We start from the raw sequence: 8,725 nt of genomic DNA, 5'->3' as shown, positions 1-8,725 counted from the left end.
CGTGTTAGAGTTACCATTTTGCGGAACGGTTTTGTCTGTGCTTGACTGACACTAGGGATCCGGAATATTATTTTTGGGATGACTGTACATATGTGGTGTTCTATTTTATAACCAGAAACTTAGTTATTTTCATTCTTATTTATACCTGTATGTATGAGTTATCCAGCTTAATATTTCTCTTAGTTCACTAGTAGTAGTGCGATTCTACTAAGTGTAGAGACCATGGCGGGTCGTTACACTTTTATGGTATCAGAGCGGTCGTGTCTTTTGGATACTCTGTGGGGAGTGATCCTTCTAAGTTTCTGTTATGTCATATCTCTGATATGTTAGTTTTGGTGAGTTGTAGTGGTAAATTGTTAGTAAAAGAATGTTTGAATTCTTTTAGTATGGTGAGGCCTTGGTATGATCAGATCGTTAGGGTTATGGAGATGATGGCCATGGCGATGCAGCTGTAGAGTGCTTACTTTGCTCAGATGGAGGCAGGTAGAGCTGCAGCTGAGGCAACTAGACTGGTGGTCTCTCAGGATAAGAGATATTTAGTAGAGTTTAAGAGGTGTTAGCCTCCTCAATTCAAGGGGGATTCAAATCCCGATGTGACAGATTAGTGGTTGTGTGAGATGGAGAAGATCTTCAATGTTTTGGGATCTTCTGAGGAGAGAAAGTTGGCCTATGTAGTATATATGCTGGCGGGCAAGGCTGAGTACTGGTGGAGAGGCACTAGGCAGATGATAGAGAGTAGAGGTGTGGTGGTTGATTGGGATTGCTTCAGGAGAGTTTTTCTTGGAGAAGTATTTCTCGGACAATGTTAGACACGTTAAGGAGATTGAGTTCATGAGACTACAACAGGGGAACCTATTTGTTTCTGAGTATGCAATGAAGTTTGAGCAGCTGGCTCGTTTCTACTCTTAGGCCATATCTGAGGCTTGGAGATGTAGGAAGTTTCCAGAGGGTTTGAGGCATGAGTTGAAGAGGGTCATAGTCCCTATGTCCATAGTGGAGTTTCTTGCCTTGGTTGAGAAAGGAAAAAATTGTTGAAAGGCTAGAGTTTAGGAGGGATCATCCAGATCTAGGAGGGGAGGCCAGTAGAGGGGACCTTATGACAGACCTATACAGTCTCAGAGAGGTGTTGTTAGTGGGGGACCTTGTCCTGCTACTCGTCAGGGTGGAGCATAGTCGGTGCGATGCTACAGATGTGGAAGAGCACATGTGGTTAGAGATTGTTCCCATCCGGGGAATGTTTGCTTCAGATGTGGCAGGCCAAGCCACATCTCTAGAGATTGTTAGACGCCACTGACTCCATTTGGGAGTGCCCCGAGGCAAGTCAAGCCTACGGTTGTGGGGAAAGTGTTTGCTTTATCAAGTGTAGAGACTTCCACTTCATCAGATTTGGTGAAGAGGAAGTGGAAAGCAGCAGGTGAGGATGTTTTGTTCCTGTTTGATTTTGGTGCTACACATTCATTTATTTCTGTTGATTGTGTGGGAAGATTGGGTTTTTCGGTGTTTACATTGCACGTTGATTTGTATGTATCTACTCTGACTTCAATTTTTGTGGTGACATCATTGATGTGTGAGAGATGCCCGATAGAGGTGTTTGGTAGGAAGTTCCGAGTGAACTTGATTGTGTTACCCATGGTAGATATCGGCATAATCTTAGGGATGGATTGGTTATCTGCCTATCACATCCTTATAGATTGTGCTCGGAGAGAGTTGGTATTTCCTTAGTTGGAGGATGAGGTGTTATTATCAGCGGGGCAGGCTGAGCAGTTGATGAGAGATGGAGTTGAGTTATTCATGTTGTTTTTTGCCTTGAGTGTTGAGACGGAGAGGGCCATCATTGGGATTGAGATTGTCAGTGAGTTTCCTAAGGTGTTCCTAGATGATGTGCTGGGATTTCCACCTATGCGTGATGTTTTGTTTAGCATTGATCTGGTACCAGGTACAAGACTGATATCAGTGGCTCTTTATAGGATGGTTCTAGCTGAGTTGGTAGAGCTGAAGAAACAGATTGAGGATTTGTTGAAGAAATAGATGGTGAGGCCCAGTGTTTCTCCTTAGGGTGCCCCGGTATGGTGGGGCTCGTTTGTGTGTTGATTATTGGGAACTGAATAAGTTGACGACAAAGAATAAGTATCCACTTTCGAGGATTGATGGATCAGCTGAGGGGAGCTCCGATATTTTCGAAGATTGATTTGAGATCCGGATACCATCAGATCAGGGTAAAGGGAAGTGACATACCGAAGACTACTTTCAGGACTAGGTATGGTCACTATGAGTATGTAGTGATGCCTTTTGGTGTCACTAATGCTTCGACAGTATTCATGGGTTACATGAACAAGATTTTCAGGTCATTCTTGGACAAATTTGTGGTGGTCTTCATTGATGATATTTTGGTGTATTATAGATCTTTGGAGTACCATCGTGAGCATCTAAGGTTGGTTTTGGAGGTGTTGAGGGAGAGACAGTTGTATGCCAAGTTGTCCAAGTGTAGTTTTGGTTGTTTGAGGTGAGGTTTTTGGGGCATGTGATATCGACAGAGGGGATTGTAGTGGATCCAGCCAAGGTGGAGGCTGTGATTCAATGGGAGCTTCCGAGGACTGCTACGGAGATTAGGAGTTTTGTTGGGTTAGCGGGTTACTATCAGAGATTCATAGAGGGTTTCTATCGAATAGTAATGCCTTTGACTCAACTGACTCGAAAGGATCAGCCTTTTGTTTGGATGGACGCTTGTGAGTAGAGTTTTGAGGAATTGAAGGGGCAATTGACTACTTCTCCAATTTTGGTGTTACCTGACACTAGTGAGTATTTTGATGTGTTCTGTGATGCTTCTCACCAGGGGTTGGGCTGTGTTGATGCAGGAAGGGACCCATGAGAGGAACTATCCCACTCACGATTTGGAGCTTGCAGCTGTGGTGTTTACCTTGAAGTCGTGGAGACACTATTTGTATGGTGCGAGATTCAGTGATCACAAGAGTTTGAAGTACCTGTTTGATCAGAAGGAGTTGAATATGAGGCCGAGGAGGTGGATGGAATTCCTAAAGGACTTTGATTTCTAGTTGATATATCATCCTGGGAAGGCGAGTGTGGTAGTAGATGCATTAAGTAGGAAATCCATTCATATGTCAGCAGTGATGATTAGAGAGTTAGAGCTGATTGAGCAGTACAAAGATTTGAGACTAGAGGTGGAGGTTGTTCAAGATCACATTAGTTGTGGTATGATCACCATAACTAATGAGTTCTTGAGATAGGTGAGAACTAAGCAATTACAAGATCCAGAGTTGTTGAGGATTTTGGGATTGCTTGTACTGAGAGGGAAGCTGGTTTTGAGCTTGGTATTGATGGAGATTCCTGAGTGGAAGTGGGATAGTGTCATTATGAACTTTGTAGTGGGGCTTCCTAGGACAGCTAGGAATAATGACACTATCTGGGTGATTGTTGATAGGTTGACCAAGTGTGCCCACTTTCTTCCTGTCAACAAGAGGTGGTCCTTAGAGAGGCTTGCATAGTTGTATATCAAAGAGATAGTACGGTTGCATAGAGTGCCTTCCAGTATTATTTTTGACAGAGATCCAAGGTTTAATTCTAGGTTTTTGTAGACTTTGCATCAGGCGTTGGGGACAAGGTTGAGGTTGAGCTCCACTTATCATCCACAGACAGATGGTCAGTGGGAGAGAACAGTTCAGTCACTAGAGGATCTCTTGAGAGCTTGTCTATTGGATCATCTGGGTAGTTGAGATGAGGTGTTACCATTAGTGGAGTTTACCTACAACAACAGTTATCACTTGAGCATTGGCATGACGCCTTTTGAGGCTTTGTATGGCAGGAGGTGTAGGATTCCAGTATGTTGGTATCAAAAGGGTGAGTCAGTAGTGGTTGGTCCAGAGTTAGTTCTTCAGACTACTGAGATGGTGAGATAGATTCAGGAAATGTTGAGGGCTACCCAGAGTTGACAAAAGTTCTATGCTGATAGGAGGAGACCTCTAGAGTTTGAAGAGGGAGAGCACATGTTTCACGTTTCACAGTTGAGGAAATACATCGGAGACCCGAGTCAAGTGGTAGAGATGGCTGAGGTGCAAGTTAAAGAGAACTTGACCTATGAGAAGAGACTGGTAGCTGTGGTTGATCACAAGTTGAAAGAGCTTCGTGGCAAGTCCATCAGCTTGGTGAATATTCTTTAGGATGCAGCTACTGATGAGGCTACCTGGGAGGTGGAGAGTCAGTTCAAGGAACGATTTCCATTTCTCTTTTCAGGTAAGCTTATTTTCGGGAACGAAAATTCCTGTTTGTTGGGGGGTATTGTAACGTAGTAAGTTATTTCAGAAGGCCCAAAAGCCCAATATGGGTGATTTGGTAGCCTAGAACGGGCCATTCCAAACTACTAAATTGACCTGTAAATCTTAGTCGAGAACGGGCCATTCTGGATGGAGTACGGGGCGTTCTGGAGGGAGTACAAGCCATTCGGGATGGAGAGCGGACCGTTCTGGATGAGTCCCAGAACGGGGTGTTCTGGTTTTAGAACGGGTCGTTCTGCATGTGATTTTTTCACATGATGAAGGGGTGCAGAACGGGCCGTTCCGGATTCGAAACGGGCCGTTCTGGCCACTCCTGAACTTTTATAAATAGGGGTTGTGTGGTTGAGGAGAAAGTAAAATTTTTAGAGAGAAGTTTTAGAGAGAAGGACTCTGGGTCTGTGAGCTCCTTTCTCTCCCAAATTTCTCTATATGATTCTTTTTCTCCTTTAGATCACTAATGTCTTCTGTCATTTCTTGAAATTAAGACTAGGAAGCTTGCTTTAGGAGGATTGAAGTTCTCAGTTAAGCTTCGGAAGGGAATTCTACTTCTTCTCAGTTATTGGCTATTTTGAGCCAATCTTCAGGTGAGGGAAGCTAGAATTTTTGTTGTTTAGTTGCATGTGAGTTTAGTGACTCAATTGATGCATGAAAGTCGAGGATCCATGACTGGATCGGAGAATTCGCTCATTTTTCGGGGTTTTGGGAAAAATGGGGTTTTTGGTGAATTTGATGCATCGGATGGGTGCATGTAGATTTTGAGTTTGTTTTTGTGTTGTATGGAGCCTATGCATTGTGTTTTTGTGTTTGCAAGAAGTTGGATTTGTTGGTTTGGATGAGAGTTTTTGAACTCTCTGATTGGGATTAGGCCGGGCGCAGGTTGAGCGCGCCAGGCGTAGAAGAACTTAGAGCTCTTGGGTTGGTGTTAGGCCAGGCGCGAGCTGACTGCACCGAGCGTGGATATTTTAATAAAAAATTGATTTAAATTGATGCTTATGCATGTTTAAAGTTGAAGTTTAAGATCATGTATGTATGATATAAGATGTATGGTGAGGGGTGATTCATATGTATGCTTTGTGATGATACGTATGAATGTTTGAATATGATATGAAATGTGTATATGTTCATATGAGTATGATTATTGATCATGATGGTGGGTAGACCATGTATGATGTATGATGCATTATTGCATGTGATGCTTTATAGCATGAGTGTGTTTATTGATCATGATGGTGGGTAGACCATGTATGATGTATGATGCAATATTGCATGTGATGCTTTATGGCATGAGTATGTATGATTGTTGATCATGATGGTGGGCAGACCATGTATGATGTGTGATGCATAATTGCATGTGATGCCTTATGGCATGAGTTTAGCCTAGAAGTTGAAGAGAGGAAAAATATTTTTGAACTGAAAGAGCTCACATAGAGTCTCTTGAGAGTGGTGCTTGGATAGGCCACTGATATATGAGAGTGGTGCTCAGGTAGGCCACCGGGTTGGGTGAGTCTCCTCTAAGTCCTTAGCTAGTGTTGGAACGGGGTATGAGGTCGAGGGTTATTCCCTTAACCAAGTACTCGGGAAGGTGCGTGGATCCTTGCGGATAGTCGGTAGGCGAACTCCACAATTGACTTGGTAATGCATGCCAAGGTCGTGGTAAGCCTGTACCCAGCTGTGCTATACCTGATGGTGGATCTGGACTTCCAATTGTGTAAGTGACATCATCCGAGTAAACACGAGTGAGGATTATATCCTGTTTAGCTGTGACCGAGCGGGCGCATTGGGCGTGAAAACGGTTGGGCTGGTTTCAGTAGGATGGGATGTCACCTATACAACTCTGTTGTTAGGGAGATCTCCTAGGTGTATGCGTGACGACGCATTTGATGATTGATATGCATTGATATCTGTCATGAGATGCATATATTGCATGATTGTTAATATGATGAAGTGTGTGGTGTTTGGCTTCATGATTGGTGGATTGTATTTTATGCATGAGTTGTATTGGATAGAGTGTATGGTGTGACTCTATGAATATGATTGATAGTTGGATGATTGTGTAGTATAGATTATTGTTCTATACTTGTATGATTAATTTTTGAACTCTAGCTTACCCTTCTGTTTCCATGTGGATGGACTGGGATGATCATACCTTGTATGGGAGTAGGTTAGGGCTAGCTTGGAGTTGTGGTGATCGCTGTGAGACGGGGAGTTTGATCCTCGTGTTAGAGTTACCATTTTGGGTAACGGTTTTGTCTGTGCTTGACCGACACTAGGGAATATTATTTTTAGGATGACTGTACATATATGGTGTTCTATTTTATAACCAGAAACTTAGTTATTTTCATTCTTATTTATACCTGTATGTATGAGTTATCCAGCTTAATATTTCTCTTAGTTCACTAGTAGTAGTGCAATTCCACTAAGTGTAGAGACCATGGCGGGTCGTTACAGAAGGAGTTAAATATGAGACAAAAGAGATAGTTGGAATTTCTTATGGACTAGGATTTTAATCTTAGTTGTTATTTGGGTAAAGCCAATGTGGTGGTCGATGCTTTGAGTAGAAAACCTCTACATTTAATTTCCCTTAAGATTAGAGAGATGGACCTTTTGGCTTGGTCTAAGGATTTAAGTTTGACTTGTGAGATCACTCCAAGTAATGTGAAATTAGGTATGACTCGAGTAACGAATGGATTGTTGAAAGAAAATGGAGAAACATAATTAGTTGATTCATTTTGGTGAAAAGACTTGGAGACCGAGTACGAGTACGTACTGAACTTACACTTGGAGAACACTAGAAGTTTTTAGGATTTTTACAGCCTTTAAACGTTCCATTTTGGAAGTAAGATGGTGTTTAGATAGACCTTGGTTGTAGGTTTGCCTAAAGATGCTTAAGAAATTTGATTCTTTTTAGGTTATAGTGGATAGACTCTCCAAGTTTGCTTGTCTTACCCTTATTGATAATAGATATTCCTGATGGAATCATGCCTAGGAAGGCAAGGGGTGACACATTCAAGGAGCCAAGAGGAATGGGCTAGACATGAAGATTTGAGCCAGTCAAGGCCCAATGGGCTTGGAAGGCCCAAGTTGAGCTTCTCATTGAACATATCTTGTTTTAGCTATTTCTTTATATCTTGTATATATCATGTTAGTATAGGTTTCCTTTATTTTAGGTCTTGTATTTTGGACCTTTTAGGATAACATTTTAGGCCATAGGCTTATTGGGCCTAGTTTTGGGCTTCATGGGCTTTTGGGCTTTTGGTACCCAATATTGGGCTCATTTTCATTCTTGTAATTTTTCCTTTTATTTGTATATGTTTGGCCATTGTATTTAGGCCATTAGAATAGGACTTTAAAAGGAATAAGGATTAGGCATAAATCATAGAAATCTAATTACATTTAGGAGTAATTAGAGTTGCATTTGAGTCACATGTTTTGTGCCAAAGGGGGTTGCACATGTGATCACTCAAATGAACCCTAAATTACACTTAAATGTAATTAAGGTTTCTAAAAGGAGGGGCTGCACATGGGGAGCCAAAGTGGACGTTCAAAATTTGAATTCAAACTCAAATTTGAATTCAAATTTTGGCGCCACTTTTAGTGCACATGGGTTAGCTCCTTGATCCGTGGCTTTATATGCTTGAATCCTTCACCTTTGTAAACACTTTGAATGCTAATAGAGATTTCTGAATTTTCAGCCAATTCTCTCCCTCTCAAAGTCACCAAAAGATCATACTCTTAGTCTTAGGAAAATCACCTCTCCTAGGCTTAGTCCGTGGGTAATCTTTTGCTTCTCTTGCTAGGATGCTTCCATCTTAGCTTAGGGAAAACCAGAACATCTTCCATTTAACTTGAGTTTTAATCCTTGTTCATCCATCAAAGAAGAAGATCCGTGAGCTTGGAGGAGGCAAGGGAAGAACAAGCTTCACTTCACCTACCTACTTCCATCAATCCCTTAGAGAGGTTGATAGAGTTGCACATTAGTGAGGCAATAAGGTTATATGGGTTTTCCTCGCTTGGGGGTGTGGGAATAATTGTTGGGTAGCAGGATTAGCCCCCAATCCCTTGCTAGATGCATGCTTCTAGGAACAGGCAAAATATGAATGTTTGCATTTTGCTTTATGAATGTTCTGTTGCGTTCCTTGTGTGATGTTGAGTGTATATATGTGTTTGATTCCAAAATTAGATAAGTTTTGATATGAATTAGAGTGCTCTGTGGGTTCTTGTGCGAAACCCTATGAGGAACAATTATAAGTATGACTATGTGAAATGTGAAAAAATGACATGAGACATGATGTGAATGACGTGCTATTGTGAACACTATGACTATGAGAATGTGAAACGTGATGAAATGAGATAAGCTATGATTATGAGAAATGTGAAATGTGAAAAGTGAATATCAGTCATGAGACATGATATGTGACAATGAGACAAGTTATATG

Source organism: Cajanus cajan, chromosome 3 (assembly GCF_000230855.2).
Source record: "Cajanus cajan strain Asha chromosome 3, NIPB_CcT2T_4, whole genome shotgun sequence".
Taxonomy (NCBI): domain Eukaryota; kingdom Viridiplantae; phylum Streptophyta; class Magnoliopsida; order Fabales; family Fabaceae; genus Cajanus; species Cajanus cajan.
The sequence above is the reverse complement of the archived record's forward strand: the minus strand, read 5'-3'. Positions refer to the sequence as shown.